General features: G+C 43.7%; 1 protein-coding gene and 9 non-coding genes across 10 annotated transcripts in view; all 10 read right to left on the bottom strand.

Annotated features, from left to right (window-relative positions):
• Window positions 1-293: 293 nt before the first annotated feature.
• Window positions 294-407, bottom strand: LOC128320859 (U5 spliceosomal RNA). The gene has a single exon (XR_008304450.1). It is a non-coding gene; the product is annotated as a U5 spliceosomal RNA (small nuclear RNA).
• An 873-nt stretch (window positions 408-1280) lies between these two features.
• LOC128320807 (U5 spliceosomal RNA) lies at window positions 1281-1394 on the bottom strand. Its single transcript, XR_008304397.1, has one exon. It is a non-coding gene; the product is annotated as a U5 spliceosomal RNA (small nuclear RNA).
• An 888-nt stretch (window positions 1395-2282) lies between these two features.
• LOC128320781 (U5 spliceosomal RNA) lies at window positions 2283-2396 on the bottom strand. Its single transcript, XR_008304369.1, has one exon. It is a non-coding gene; the product is annotated as a U5 spliceosomal RNA (small nuclear RNA).
• An 881-nt stretch (window positions 2397-3277) lies between these two features.
• On the bottom strand, window positions 3278-3391 carry LOC128320779 (U5 spliceosomal RNA). The gene has a single exon (XR_008304367.1). It is a non-coding gene; the product is annotated as a U5 spliceosomal RNA (small nuclear RNA).
• Window positions 3392-4267: 876 nt separating this feature from the next.
• LOC128320800 (U5 spliceosomal RNA) lies at window positions 4268-4381 on the bottom strand. Its single transcript, XR_008304390.1, has one exon. It is a non-coding gene; the product is annotated as a U5 spliceosomal RNA (small nuclear RNA).
• Window positions 4382-5429: 1048 nt separating this feature from the next.
• On the bottom strand, window positions 5430-5543 carry LOC128320799 (U5 spliceosomal RNA). Its single transcript, XR_008304389.1, has one exon. It is a non-coding gene; the product is annotated as a U5 spliceosomal RNA (small nuclear RNA).
• A 1335-nt stretch (window positions 5544-6878) lies between these two features.
• Window positions 6879-6992, bottom strand: LOC117598617 (U5 spliceosomal RNA). Its single transcript, XR_004579251.2, has one exon. It is a non-coding gene; the product is annotated as a U5 spliceosomal RNA (small nuclear RNA).
• Window positions 6993-7874: 882 nt separating this feature from the next.
• LOC117598615 (U5 spliceosomal RNA) lies at window positions 7875-7989 on the bottom strand. The gene has a single exon (XR_004579249.2). It is a non-coding gene; the product is annotated as a U5 spliceosomal RNA (small nuclear RNA).
• Window positions 7990-8568: 579 nt separating this feature from the next.
• ciarta (circadian associated repressor of transcription a) overlaps window positions 8569-14141 on the bottom strand; it is a 29113-nt gene continuing 23540 nt past the window's right edge. The window contains exon 7 of the transcript XR_008302156.1: window positions 8569-8912. The gene's annotated coding sequence lies outside the window, so the exon portion shown is untranslated. The remainder of the gene's footprint in view (window positions 8913-14141) is intronic.
• On the bottom strand, window positions 9696-9886 carry LOC113547091 (U2 spliceosomal RNA). The gene has a single exon (XR_003404778.3). It is a non-coding gene; the product is annotated as a U2 spliceosomal RNA (small nuclear RNA).

Raw genomic sequence — 14141 nt, 5'->3', positions numbered from 1 at the left:
CATTCGTTCCCATTCATTCATTCACTCAGTCACTGACTGTTTAAGCCATGTTGGAACTAGCTGTGGGTCTGGTGTTCTGTCTTGTACTTCACTCTAGCCGTCCCTATTGTTCTGGTCTTTGCGGTGTTCCTAGAGAAAGAACCAATGTAGACAATGGGTGGTAGCGGTTGATTTGCCAGCCTTGGATGTGGCGAAAAAAAAGTTAGGCTCTTACCTGTTTAATTATTTATTTATTCATAGATTCCCTCACTTAGACTCCATCCCCAACAGAGCCTTGGCCATCTCTTAGGCCAGCTTTGCAACAGGACAGCCCAGATAAATAAGTAGAACTCATCAACATTCCACCCCACAGAAATCTTTAGCAAAAGGTGAAAGATTTACGTGTGAATAAAGAGAAACCTGAGCTGCAATCCAAGAAGGCCCAGGCCTCCGAAACTCTTTTGGAAAGCTAGAAAGCTGGCCCAGGGTGAGGTGGCTTGTGCCGACCTCGTACACCTTGATGGCTTTGATAGCTATTGCAAAAAGGCAGAGCAGCAGCTATAGATGTAGGATTTGTTTAGAGTCAGATATGGGCTACAGATTGCATTAAGACCTATTTTGCCCCCTCCTTTTTCCACTGAGCAGTGCTGAACCAATTACAATTTACATCTGTTTTTTTTTTTTTTTTTTTTTTTTTTTTAAAGTACCATAGGGTACTTTGCCTTTTTTCATTGGCAGGAGCTATAAAAGATATCAGGGTGGAGGCAGGGTGCTCAAGGTACCTTACCCTGAGCCAGATTACTAGTTCCCAATCACTTATAGAGATAGCCATTCGTTCCCATTCATTCATTTATTTACTCAGTCACTGACTGACTGACTGTTTAAGCCGTGTTGGAACTGGCTGTGGGTCTGGAGTTCTGTCACTTACTTCACTCTAGCTGTTCCTATTGTTCTGGTCTTTGCCCTGAGCCAGATTACTAGCTCACAATCACTTATAGAGATAGCCATTCGTTCCCATTCATTCATTCATTCACTCAGTCACTGACTGTTTAAGCCATGTTGGAACTGGCTGTGGGTCCGGAGTTCTGTCACTTACTTCACTCTAGCTGTTCCTATTGTTCTGGTCTTTGCGGTGTTCCTAGAGAAAGAACCAATGTAGACAATGGGCGGTAGCGGTTGATTTGCCAGCCTTGGACGTGGGGGAAAAAAGTAAGGCTCTTACCTGTTTAATTATTTATTTATTCATAGATTCCCCCACTTAGACTCCATCCCCAACAGAGCCTTGGCCATCTCTTAGGCCAGCTTTGCAACAGGACAGCCCAGATAAATAAGTAGAACTCATCAACATTCCACCCCACAGAAATCTTTAGTAAAAGGTGAAAGATTTACATCTGAATAAAGAGAAACCTGAGCTGCAAACCAAGAAGGCCCAGGCCTCCGAAACTCTTTTGGAAAGCTAGAAAGCTGGCCCAGGGTGAGGTGGCTTGTGCCGACCTCGTACACCTTGATGGCTTTGATAGCTATTGCAAAAAGGCAGAGCAGCAGCTATAGATGTAGGATTTGTTTAGAGTCAGATATGGGCTACAGATTGCATTAAGACCTATTTTGCCCCCTCCTTTTTCCACTGAGCAGTGCTGAACCAATTACAATTTACATCTGTTTTTTTTTTTTTTTTTTTTTTTTTTAAAGTACCATAGGGTACTTTGCCTTTTTTCATTGGCAGGAGCTATAAAAGATATCAGGGTGGAGGCAGGGTGCTCACGGTACCTTACCCTGAGCCAGATTACTAGTTCCCAGTCACTTATAGAGATAGCCATTCGTTCCCATTCATTCATTTATTCACTCAGTCACTGACTGACTGACTGACTGTTTAAGCCGTGTTGGAACTGGCTGTGGGTCTGGAGTTCTGTCACTTACTTCACTCTAGCTGTTCCTATTGTTCTGGTCTTTGCCCTGAGCCAGATTACTAGCTCCTAATCACTTATAGAGATAGCCATTCGTTCCCATTCATTCATTCACTCAGTCACTGACTGTTTAAGCCATGTTGGAACTAGCTGTGGGTCTGGTGTTCTGTCTTGTACTTCACTCTAGCTGTCCCTATTGTTCTGGTCTTTGCGGTGTTCCTAGAGAAAGAACCAATGTAGACAATGGGTGGTAGCGGTTGATTTGCCAGCCTTGGATGTGGCGAAAAAAAAGTAAGGCTCTTACCTGTTTACTTATTTATTTATTCATAGATTCCCTCACTTAGACTCCATCCCCAACAGAGCCTTGGCCATCTCTTAGGCCAAACCACGAAACGGCCAGCTTTGCAACAGGACAGCCCAGATAAATAAGTAGAACTCATCAACATTCCACCCCACAGAAATCTTTAGTAAAAGGTGAAAGATTTACGTGTGAATAAAGAGAAACCTGAGCGACAAACCAAGAAGGCCCAGGCCTCCGAAACTCTTTTGGAAAGCTAGAAAGCTGGCCCAGGGTGAGGTGGCTTGTGCCGACCTCGTACACCTTGATGGCTTTGATAGCTATTGCAAAAAGGCAGAGCAGCAGCTATAGATGTAGGATTTGTTTAGAGTCAGATATGGGCTACAGATTGCATTAAGACCTATTTTGCCCCCTCCTTTTTCCACTGAGCAGTGCTGAACCAATTACAATTTACATCTGTTTTTTTTTTTTTTTTTTTTTTTAAAGTACCATAGGGTACTTTGCCTTTTTTCATTGGCAGGAGCTATAAAAGATATCAGGGTGGAGGCAGGGTGCTCAAGGTACCTTACCCTGAGCCAGATTACTAGTTCCCAATCACTTATAGAGATAGCCATTCGTTCCCATTCATTCATTTATTTACTCAGTCACTGACTGACTGACTGTTTAAGCCGTGTTGGAACTGGCTGTGGGTCTGGAGTTCTGTCACTTACTTCACTCTAGCTGTTCCTATTGTTCTGGTCTTTGCCCTGAGCCAGATTACTAGCTCCTAATCACTTATAGAGATAGCCATTCGTTCCCATTCATTCATTCACTCAGTCACTGACTGTTTAAGCCATGTTGGAACTAGCTGTGGGTCTGGTGTTCTGTCTTGTACTTCACTCTAGCCGTCCCTATTGTTCTGGTCTTTGCGGTGTTCCTAGAGAAAGAACCAATGTAGACAATGGGTGGTAGCGGTTGATTTGCCAGCCTTGGATGTGGCGAAAAAAAAGTAAGGCTCTTACCTGTTTACTTATTTATTTATTCATAGATTCCCTCACTTAGACTCCATCCCCAACAGAGCCTTGGCCATCTCTTAGGCCAAACCACGAAACGGCCAGCTTTGCAACAGGACAGCCCAGATAAATAAGTAGAACTCATCAACATTCCACCCCACAGAAATCTTTAGTAAAAGGTGAAAGATTTACGTGTGAATAAAGAGAAACCTGAGCGACAAACCAAGAAGGCCCAGGCCTCCGAAACTCTTTTGGAAAGCTAGAAAGCTGGCCCAGGGTGAGGTGGCTTGTGCCGACCTCGTACACCTTGATGGCTTTGATAGCTATTGCAAAAAGGCAGAGCAGCAGCTATAGATGTAGGATTTGTTTAGAGTCAGATATGGGCTACAGATTGCATTAAGACCTATTTTGCCCCCTCCTTTTTCCACTGAGCAGTGCTGAACCAATTACAATTTACATCTGTTTTTTTTTTTTTTTTTTTTTTTTTTTTTTTAAAGTACCATAGGGTACTTTGCCTTTTTTCATTGGCAGGAGCTATAAAAGATATCAGGGTGGAGGCAGGGTGCTCAAGGTACCTTACCCTGAGCCAGATTACTAGTTCCCAATCACTTATAGAGATAGCCATTCGTTCCCATTCATTCATTTATTTACTCAGTCACTGACTGACTGACTGTTTAAGCCGTGTTGGAACGGGCTGTGGGTCTGGAGTTCTGTCACTTACTTCACTCTAGCTGTTCCTATTGTTCTGGTCTTTGCCCTGAGCCAGATTACTAGCTCCCAATCACTTATAGAGATAGCCATTCGTTCCCATTCATTCATTCATTCACTCAGTCACTGACTGTTTAAGCCATGTTGGAACTGGCTGTGGGTCCGGAGTTCTGTCACTTACTTCACTCTAGCTGTTCCTATTGTTCTGGTCTTTGCGGTGTTCCTAGAGAAAGAACCAATGTAGACAATGGGTGGTAGCGGTTGATTTGCCAGCCTTGGACGTGGGGGAAAAAAGTAAGGCTCTTACCTGTTTAATTATTTATTTATTCATAGATTCCCCCACTTAGACTCCATCCCCAACAGAGCCTTGGCCATCTCTTAGGCCAGCTTTGCAACAGGACAGCCCAGATAAATAAGTAGAACTCATCAACATTCCACCCCACAGAAATCTTTAGTAAAAGGTGAAAGATTTACGTGTGAATAAAGAGAAACCTGAGCTGCAAACCAAGAAGGCCCAGGCCTCCGAAACTCTTTTGGAAAGCTAGAAAGCTGGCCCAGGGTGAGGTGGCTTGTGCCGACCTCGTACACCTTGATGGCTTTGATAGCTATTGCAAAAAGGCAGAGCAGCAGCTATAGATGTAGGATTTGTTTAGAGTCAGATATGGGCTACAGATTGCATTAAGACCTATTTTGCCCCCTCCTTTTTCCACTGAGCAGTGCTGAACCAATTACAATTTACATCTGTTTTTTTTTTGTTTTTTTTTTTTTTTAAAGTACCATAGGGTACTTTGCCTTTTTTCATTGGCAGGAGCTATAAAAGATATCAGGGTGGAGGCAGGGTGCTCACGGTACCTTACCCTGAGCCAGATTACTAGTTCCCAGTCACTTATAGAGATAGCCATTCGTTCCCATTCATTCATTTATTCACTCAGTCACTGACTGACTGACTGACTGTTTAAGCCGTGTTGGAACTGGCTGTGGGTCTGGAGTTCTGTCACTTACTTCACTCTAGCTGTTCCTATTGTTCTGGTCTTTGCCCTGAGCCAGATTACTAGCTCCTAATCACTTATAGAGATAGCCATTCGTTCCCATTCATTCATTCACTCAGTCACTGACTGTTTAAGCCATGTTGGAACTGGCTGTGGGTCCGGAGTTCTGTCACTTACTTCACTCTAGCTGTTCCTATTGTTCTGGTCTTTGCCCTGAGCCAGATTACTAGCTCCCAATCACTTATAGAGATAGCCATTCGTTCCCATTCATTCATTCATTCACTCAGTCACTGACTGACTGACTGTTTAAGCCATGTTGGAACTGGCTGTGGGTCCGGAGTTCTGTCACTTACTTCACTCTAGCTGTTCCTATTGTTCTGGTCTTTGCGGTGTTCCTAGAGAAAGAACCAATGTAGACAATGGGTGGTAGCGGTTGATTTGCCAGCCTTGGACGTGGGGGAAAAAAAGTAAGGCTCTTACCTGTTTAATCATTTATTTATTCATAGATTCCCCCACTTAGATTCCATCCCCAACAGAGCCTTGGCCATCTCTTAGGCCAGCTTTGCAACAGGACAGCCCAGATAAATAAGTAGAACTCATCAACATTCCACCCCACAGAAATCTTTAGTAAAAGGTGAAAGATTTACGTGTGAATAAAGAGAAACCTGAGCTGCAAACCAAGAAGGCCCAGGCCTCCGAAACTCTTTTGGAAAGCTAGAAAGCTGGCCCAGGGTGAGGTGGCTTGTGCCGACCTCGTACACCTTGATGGCTTTGATAGCTATTGCAAAAAGGCAGAGCAGCAGCTATAGATGTAGGATTTGTTTAGAGTCAGATATGGGCTACAGATTGCATTAAGACCTATTTTGCCCCCTCCTTTTTCCACTGAGCAGTGCTGAACCAATTACAATTTACATCTGTTTTTTTTTTTTTTTTTTTTTTTTTAAAGCACCATAGGGTACTTTGCCTTTTTTCATTGGCAGGAGCTATAAAAGATATCAGGGTGGAGGCAGGGTGCTCAAGGTACCTTACCCTGAGCCAGATTACTAGTTCCCAGTCACTTATAGAGATAGCCATTCGTTCCCATTCATTCATTTATTCACTCAGTCACTGACTGACTGACTGTTTAAGCCGTGTTGGAACTGGCTGTGGGTCTGGAGTTCTGTCACTTACTTCACTCTAGCTGTTCCTATTGTTCTGGTCTTTGCGGTGTTCCTAGAGAAAGAACCATAGGGTGCTTTGCCTTTTTTCTTTGGCAGGAGCTATAAAAGATATCAGGGTGGAGGCAGGGTGCTCAAGGTACCTTACCCTGAGCCAGATTACTAGTTCCCAATCACTTATAGAGATAGCCATTCGTTCCCATTCATTCATTCATTCATTCACTCAGTCACTGACTGACTGACTGTTTAAGCCATGTTGGAACTGGCTGTGGGTCTGGAGTTCTGTCACTTACTTCACTCTAGCTGTTCCTATTGTTCTGGTCTTTGCCCTGAGCCAGATTACTAGCTCCCAATCACTTACAGAGATAGCCATTCGTTCCCATTCATTCATTCATTCACTCAATCACTGACTGACTGATTGTTTAAGCCATGTTGGAACTGGCTGTGGGTCTGGAGTTCTGTCACTTACTTCACTCTAGCTGTTCCTATTGTTCTGGTCTTTGCCCTGAGCCAGATTACTAGCTCCCAATCACTTATAGAGATAGCCATTCGTTCCCATTCATTCATTCATTCACTCAATCACTGACTGACTGACTGTTTAAGCCATGTTGGAACTGGCTGTGGGTCTGGAGTTCTGTCACTTACTTCACTCTAGCTGTTCCTATTGTTCTGGTCTTTGCGGTGTTCCTAGAGAAAGAACCAATGTAGACAATGGGTGGTAGCGGTTGATTTGCCAGCCTTGGACGTGGGGGAAAAAAAGTAAGGCTCTTACCTGTTTAATTATTTATTTATTCATAGATTCCCCCACTTAGACTCCATCCCCAACAGAGCCTTGGCCATCTCTTAGGCCAGCTTTGCAACAGGACAGCCCAGATAAATAAGTAGAACTCATCAACATTCCACCCCACAGAAATCTTTAGCAAAAGGTGAAAGATTTACGTGTGAATAAAGAGAAACCTGAGCTGCAATCCAAGAAGGCCCAGGCCTCCGAAACTCTTTTGGAAAGCTAGAAAGCTGGCCCAGGGTGAGGTGGCTTGTGCCGACCTCGTACACCTTGATGGCTTTGATAGCTATTGCAAAAAGGCAGAGCAGCAGCTATAGATGTAGGATTTGTTTAGAGTCAGATATGGGCTACAGATTGCATTAAGACCTATTTTGCCCCCTCCTTTTTCCACTGAGCAGTGCTGAACCAATTACAATTTACATCTGTTTTTTTTTTTTTTTTTTTTTTTTTTAAAGTACCATAGGGTACTTTGCCTTTTTTCTTTGGCAGGAGCTATAAAAGATATCAGGGTGGAGGCAGGGTGCTCAAGGTACCTTACCCTGAGCCAGATTACTAGTTCCCAATCACTTATAGAGATAGCCATTCGTCCCCATTCATTCATTTATTCACTCAGTCACTGACTGACTGACTGTTTAAGCCGTGTTGGAACTGGCTGTGGGTCTGGAGTTCTGTCACTTACTTCACTCTAGCTGTTCCTATTGTTCTGGTCTTTGCCCTGAGCCAGATTACTAGCTCCTAATCACTTATAGAGATAGCCATTCGTTCCCATTCATTCATTCACTCAGTCACTGACTGTTTAAGCCATGTTGGAACTAGCTGTGGGTCTGGTGTTCTGTCTTGTACTTCACTCTAGCCGTCCCTATTGTTCTGGTCTTTGCGGTGTTCCTAGAGAAAGAACCAATGTAGACAATGGGTGGTAGCGGTTGATTTGCCAGCCTTGGACGTGGGGGAAAAAAGTAAGGCTCTTACCTGTTTAATTATTTATTTATTCATAGATTCCCTCACTTAGACTCCATCCCCAACAGAGCCTTGGCCATCTCTTAGGCCAAACCACGAAACGGCCAGCTTTGCAACAGGACAGCCTAGATAAATAAGTAGAACTCATCAACATTCCACCCCACAGAAATCTTTAGTAAAAGGTGAAAGATTTACGTGTGAATAAAGAGAAACCTGAGCTACAAAACAAGAAGGCCCAGGCCTCCGAAACTCTTTTGGAAAGCTAGAAAGCTGGCCCAGGGTGAGGTGGCTTGTGCCGACCTCGTACACCTTGATGGCTTTGATAGCTATTGCAAAAAGGCAGAGCAGCAGCTATAGATGTAGGATTTGTTTAGAGTCAGATATGGGCTACAGATTGCATTAAGACCTATTTTGCCCCCTCCTTTTTCCACTGAGCAGTGCTGAACCAATTACAATTTACATCTGTTTTTTTTTTTTTTTTTTTTTTTTTTAAAGTACCATAGGGTACTTTGCCTTTTTTCTTTGGCAGGAGCTATAAAAGATATCAGGGTGGAGGCAGGGTGCTCAAGGTACCTTACCCTGAGCCAGATTACTAGTTCCCAGTCACTTATAGAGATAGCCATTCGTTCCAATTCATTGCTATTCTTTCCCATTCTTTACCATTCATGCACTTGCTCACTGACTGTTTAAGCCATGTTGGAACTGGCTGTGGGTCTGGAGTTCAATTCAATTTTTATTTGTATAGCACTTTTTTACAAAGGTCATTGTCTCAAAGCAGCTTTACACAAACAAAAGTAAAGTGAAGTGTGTGTGTGTGCCGTTTCTGATGAGCAAGCAGGGCGATCGTGGCAAGGAAAAACTCCCTGAGATGGTGATAGGAAGAAACCTTGAGAGGAACCAGACTCAACAGAGAACCCATCCTCATATGGGTTTACACTGTAGTGTGCGTGTGTGTGAGTACAATGTGTGTTGGTGTAGTCCATGGAAAACAGCTGAAGCGTTTTCGTGGCAGTATCAAGCATTGCCGGTGGACAGGTCCAGAGTGAAGGGGGGGGAGGTCTGGATTACCAGCAGCTCAGGAGTGATGCTCATCTGGTCCAGAGCGTAGGGGGGTCTGGATCACCCGTAGCTCAGGAGTGTAGCTCTGCAGAAGGAGAAGGAAAGTGGTTAGGTACATTCACAGTCACCGTGTGGAGAAAAAACTCAACATCCACGAGTCCCCCAGATCTACTCCTTTGATAAAAACACTAGTCGCTAAATGCTAGGTTAAATAAATAAGTCTTCAACCTCGACTTAAACACTGAGACCGTGTCTGCTTCACGTACATTAACTGGGAGGCTATTCCATAATTTTGGGGCTTGGTAAGAGACAGCTCTGCCCCCTGCCGTGGTTTTGGCAATGCGTGGTACTGATAGACAGCCTGCATCCTTAAAGCGAAGTAGGCGCGGCGGAACGTAAGGTACTAACATATCGCTTAAATACTGCAGAGCGAGACCGTTTAATGCTTTATAGGTTAGGAGTAATATTTTAAAATCGATGCGGAATCTTACTGGGAGCCAGTGTAATGTAGATAAGACTCGCGTGATATGCTCATACTTCCTAGTCCTAGTAAGGACCCTTGCTGCTGCGTTCTGAACTATCTGAAGCTTATTTATGCATCTAGACGAACATCCAGATAGTAAAGCATTACAGTAATCTAATCTGGACGTGATAAATGCATGGACTAGTTTTTCAGCATCAATTCTGTCTCGTACTTCACTCTAGCTGTTCCTATTGTTCTGGTCTTTGCGGTGTTCCCAGAGAAAGAACCAAGGTAGACAATGGGAGGTTGCAGTTGACTTGCCAGCCAGGGATGTGGACAAAAAGCAAGGCTCTCAGCTGGCTATTTATTTATTTTTTCAGTCACTTACTCATTTTTAATATTTTGAAAAGGTGTACCGTTCCCGGAGGTACTGCATTAGCATGTCGATGCGTGGAGAAGACGGAGCAAGCCCCTCTTCCAGCTCCCTGCTCTAAAAATCGGTTTACTATAAAGTCCTTGAATGGAGGACGTATCAGATATTAAACTGATAAGAACAGATCGTACACTTGATCTTAGCCAAACGCCTGAGAAGCGATAACCTGTTATTTCCACTGACCTGAAGAATGCCCCGCAGCAAAGCTTTGACACCAGAACGGTATGCTTCAGCACAAAGAAGTCATGCCTATTCTAGTAACTCATGTCTCCTCCAATAGAACGTCCAATAGACATGCAAACAAAGCTACACCTGTTCCAATAGGACTGATAGGCAAAGAAGCCACGCCTCCTCTAACAGGACCAATAGACCCCGAGGCTATGCTTTGGAAAATGGGACTGACGTACACAGAAACCAAACAACCTCCATTAAGATTGATAGAAACCATGCTTCAACAAACAGAACAGACACACACAGAAGCCAAGCCTCTACCATTCAGAGTTCTTGATACAAAATCTATGCATTTTTTAATAGAAAGTCATGCCTATTTCAGTAAAACTCAAACAAAAAAGCCTAGAGCAGATTAACTACATATAGTAACTTACCACAGTGGTCTACCCAACTGAAAAGAGACCTATTTTTATGGCACAAATAAACCAGAGTCTAACCCAAATTTAGCACACTAATTCTACTTTATGGTACACCTCTCTGCTCCAATTGAGACAGATAGACATAGAAGCCATGCCTCCTCTAATAGGACAGAAAGACATAGAAGCCATCTCCTCCAAAAGGACTGATAGATTAAAAAAAAGCCACACCTGTTTCATTAGGACTGATAAACTGAAACAACTCCTCAAAATGGACTGATTGAGTCACAGAAGTCATGCTTCCTCCAGGAAGACTGATAGCTACAGAAGCCACACCTCCTGTGCCTCAAGTGACAATAGAAACAGAAGCTCTACAATGGAGACTGATAGAGACAGAAGCCACACCTTTTCCATTAAGACTGATAGATGCAGAAGCTACAGGTCCTTTAATCTGCCTGAAAGACAAGAAGACACACACCTCCACTAGAAAATGATAGACATAGAAGCCACACCTCCTACAAAAAGTCAGATAAACGTAGAACCAATGCCTCCTCCAATAGGTCTGGTATATATATAAATTAGGATTCCTCCAATAGGATTAAGAGACACAATCCTAATTAAAAAATATGTAACATATATATATATATATATATATATATATATATTTACATATAATGAAACAATGAAAATGATAGACATAGAAACCACAACTCCTTCAAGAAGTCAGATAAACATAGATAAACATATATGTACCAAAGGAAAAATAACAGGGAAAATGACAAACTGACAAAAGAGTATGTTGTGCAAATTATATGCACTCCCTAAAAAACAGCGAGGGGACGACAATCAGTTTAAACATGATCTTTAGCCTAAAGCCCCATAGAAAGCACCAGCCAGCCATGAAAACCAAAAAGGACCTCCAGAGGAGACAGTCGGACTTCACTGTGATTTCTGATAGAATTTCCTTTGTCAGGTGTGAAGATAAATATGCTGTAACTCCCCTGTCAACCATCCATATTCCTGCATCCTTCACTGAGGTCACAAGGAAAAAGAAGGATGGAATGCAAATTCAGATGCCATGCCCAAAATCTGTTGCTGACTACATCATGCACATGGGCTGTTTGGACCAGGCAGACATGCTTAAATCACTGTATGCTACCAGCCACGAAGGCAGAAAATGGTGTTACAGGCTCTTATGGCACCTTGTAGATGTCTCAGTTATAAATGCACACATTTTTGTACAACAAGCTGTGACAATAAGACCTTGAAGGACTTCCCTTTGCTCTTTGGTAATAGGTTTGGTGAAGACCAGGGCAGGTTATAATGAAGATAGAAGATGAGAGAAAAAGCTAGCAAGGCAGAGTGCCTATGGTAAAAACCATACATTCCAACTAAAAAAAAAACCTGCAAAGATCCCCATTACAAAATGCATGTGCACTAAGTCACAAAAAATTTGATTGGGCGGTTCCCCCATTTTCTCCCCAATTTGGTCTTGCCGATTCCCACAGTCTAGTTAACTCTCCCCTATCACCTGACATCTAGCAACCTGGGAGGGTGGGGTTAGCATGTGCTTCCTCCGAGGCACGTGATGCCAACCTCCACACCTTTTCAAACTCAACAGCATACCAGCATAATGCTATCATAGTGCTATCTGCCCTATTTTGCAAGCATGAACTCACATGCCTATGACCGATCTTGTGTGTGGAGTTTGTTCAGTGGTGACTCTGCTCTAGGTGAATGGCAATGCAGTGTGTTTGAGTATGTATTTATGCATACGTGCAGGTTGATCTGTCTGTGGATACGCTTCCTGATGCAGTTCAGTCAGCTTCATAGCTCGCAGAGAGCCGGACATCCAATGAAGTTGGCTGTTTCGCTTACGTTAACAGTAAGAAGTAACTTGCACAAATACACGCGATGCTACTGTGGACATCACTAAATGCAAATGAGCTGTGTCAGGAATGCACTTTGAATTTCAGAAGGTGTCCAACATAAGCACACAAGTACGAAGAGAGGAATAATGTTTGTAAACCTGGCAGAAAATTTTAGCTTGTTTTGGCTGAAAAACCAATGCTATTCCCCCATATTCCTCCCATAGGATTCTATTTCTCCATAACTGAATTGGAAGCCTAGGAGGTTGGCTTATTGTAAGATGGCTGTGACTCCTTGAAGTTATGAAGGAATTGAGGAGACAGAAAGCAGACCTTGCAGTGCTGTATTTATTTGACTTTTTTCTTGGTGCTTCTGGCATGGCACAGTCAAAATAAACAAAAGAAATCACGCTCTCTCACACACACAGGCTTAGTAGTACACTGTAGTCATCATCACTGGTTTTCATCAGTTCAGCACCAGCTATCTTGTTTGGCTTTTCAGCCTCTCCTTGCTAAAACAGAGCATATAAATAGGGCACGCCTCACTGCTAATCACAAACAGCTGTACGCCCATTCATTACTACTCATTTTGCCCCCGACTCAGCTGTCCATTCACAATCCTGTGCTCAACCACCCCCTGCCACAACCACTGACTTACTTACATTAGCCTTGATAGGTCTTGTGTCACCAGTGGGTCAGCAGTTCCCTAGAAGTGATCAGGCATCTACCTAAGTAAGCTAAATCTGCGAGCAGTGAGAAATGGCTTTCCTAAACTCCAGCAGAACCTCAAGAAATGACCTTATGTCTGAAGCTACACTCCACTGCAAATTCTGCCCTCTAGTCATGCATCAGACTACCGTGAGCAGTATTTTCAGAACACAAACCAGCAGTATGACCCAATGGGATACATATTGCCTTTCACCACATGAGCCAAAATCCTAGTCTAGAGACTTGAAAATCTGCAACTGGGATGAAGCCAACCTACCCACTGCCCTACTGAGTGCCCGGATGGATTGGCATCAGTCTTCAAAAGGTGCAGGCTATTTGTTGGTACCTCGTTGGTACCTTTCTCTTACAAAGCCCCACAGTTATGGAACAGCCTTCCAATTAGTGTTCGGGGCTCAGACACAGTCTCAGTGTTTAAGTCTAGGCTGAAAACATAGTTGTTTAGTCAAGCCCTTTGTGAATATTTTTTTCTTAGGTAAAGGAGCAGATCTGGAGGGTTCAAAGGCATAGAGTGCTGTGGTGAACTGGGATGTTTGGATGGTGTCGCCCCCCAAACTCTCGTGTTCACTCAGGTTTGTTAACAGTGGAGTGGCTGGCCGCTTAATGTCCCAGGGTGCCCTCATGTCTGTGTCACCTTCTGGAGTTCCCTTTTAGTTATGCTGTCATAGCTAGCCTTGCAGGAGTCCCTGCTTGCACTCTGCACGCAAAGTACATTGTCCATTATGGGACAAGCTGACCTAACAATCTCTCCCTCTCTCTCTCTGTCTCTTTCTCTGTTGAGCTACACATGCAGCTCTTGAGAAACCAGTGATCCTGACCCCTTCTGCTCTCCAGACCTGCCTGATCCATCCTGATTCCCTACTTCTGGTTGGAATTCTCACCATTTGGAGATCGTTCGCTGCTGCTGGGGGTGGCTCCACGTGGACGGCCTGAAGATCATTGGGATTGCTGGGGATGGTGCTGGTTGGGGGCCATGGAGATGGCTTGGGGATCTCACATGGGGAGTTGTTCTGTGATGGCTTGGGACTGCGATTGCTGTGGTGGTTTTGGGGCTGCGGTTGCCACGAGTTGTTTTGCACTCAGGTCTCCATCAGTGAACAGTGGATAGGTTCAACAAACCAGGCTTCATGTGAAAACTGTAATGAATTTACTGGTTGCACAATTGCACTATTTGTCCAAGTAGTACACAGTTATAGAAGGGATTTATTTATAATTGCAGTATCCGTTATCACCCAGA

The sequence above is a fragment of the Pangasianodon hypophthalmus genome, chromosome 1 (genome assembly GCF_027358585.1).
Source record: "Pangasianodon hypophthalmus isolate fPanHyp1 chromosome 1, fPanHyp1.pri, whole genome shotgun sequence".
Lineage (NCBI taxonomy): Eukaryota > Metazoa > Chordata > Actinopteri > Siluriformes > Pangasiidae > Pangasianodon > Pangasianodon hypophthalmus.
This window is presented reverse-complemented; position numbering and strand designations above follow the sequence as displayed.